Below are 1,447 nucleotides of genomic sequence, written 5' to 3'. Positions count from 1 at the left end.
AGAGGCAAAGACAAAAAACAACAAGTTTAAGACTCAGGTGACAAAAAATTAAATTTGACTAAGCCAAACTCAGCTTGGCTAGAGTACCCAAAATCCTGGGGTCGAGGTAGTGGCAGTCAGCAGCTTAAGAGTCCTCCGGTAATGAGACATCCATCCACAGGTGTGTGAGAAGGCCAATGAGAACCACGCGCCACCTGGTGGTGGAGGGAAAACAAACAAAACACAACCCACACAAACTGGATTCCTAACAGTACCCCGCCCTCAACGACCGCCACCCGGTGGTCCAGAAGAACCGGAGGGCTGAGAGAGACGGAAGTCCCTAATGAGGGAGGGGTCCAAAATAAATGATCCAGGGACCCAGGAACTATCCTCAGGACTGTAATCCTCCCAATTGACGAGGTATTGCCACCCACACCCACGGGGACGAGCATCCACAATACGGCGAAAGGTGTAGGCGGGAAGGCCATCAATGCCCAAAGGGGGAGGAGGATCAGCGGGTGGGCACAAGGGGCTCGATGAGACAGGCTTGACTTGAGACACATGGATGGTGGGATGAATACGGAGAGAGGAGGGGAGACGGAGGGCATATTCCCCTATGGTCCTCTCTATCTCATATGGATTTCTAACATAGATGACTTGAAGAGGCACATCATTTTATCTTTACCCCAAATAATTCAAAATTTAGTTCTTAAAAGAGCATGAATTCTGTATCACAAACAGTGCATTGCCGGGTGGTGCTGCAGTAGTTAGCTCGAATTATTATTTCAGCCTGACATCAGTGCTCTTGTTTATCAATTTTTGTATTAAGGATGGTTTTGAATGAAGCATTACAGTATTTTTTTTTTTGGGGGGGGGGAGGTCCTGTATGGAATCAAAGTTTTTCATTTGCCTATTTTGTGTGATAAAATGTTTGTTTGAATATGAGTAATGATAGAGAAATCCTGTACCATTCACTATGCTGTTTAGGGGGACAGAAAGCAGGTGCCTCCCCTCCCTACTCTAGACAAGGGTGAAGGGAAGGTCATGAGAAAAAATGAGTTCACAAAGCCTCCTTCATGCTATGGTTAAAATTTATGCCCTTCCGGGGTGAATGAGAAACAGTTATTTGAAATGTTTATCTCTGTAAATTTATGTCCTTTGATGAACTAAAGTGTTTCTCTTGAGAATACTCAATGTTCATGTGTATGTATGGTGTGGATTCTTTTTAAATGTAGGGGTGGGTTTCTGAACGCCTCAGAATCGCACTCAGCTGTATTCAGCTGGTTTGTGCCATTCTCCTCTGCAGAGTAAAATAATACCTTTTCTTCCTCTTGTGCGCCTTCGCAGACGGGGGACACGCACGCCTTTACCTGGCGTATTTCTTTCTAATGTCCGAGCTCTCAGCAACAAGATGGATGAGCTGGCGCTGCTCATGAGAAGGAACAAAGACCTTTCCTCCTCTTGTGTT

Source organism: Cyprinodon variegatus, unplaced genomic scaffold (genome assembly GCF_000732505.1).
Source record: "Cyprinodon variegatus isolate N-32 unplaced genomic scaffold, C_variegatus-1.0 Scaffold1266, whole genome shotgun sequence".
NCBI classification, from domain to species: Eukaryota; Metazoa; Chordata; class Actinopteri; order Cyprinodontiformes; family Cyprinodontidae; genus Cyprinodon; species Cyprinodon variegatus.
This window is presented reverse-complemented; position numbering follows the sequence as displayed.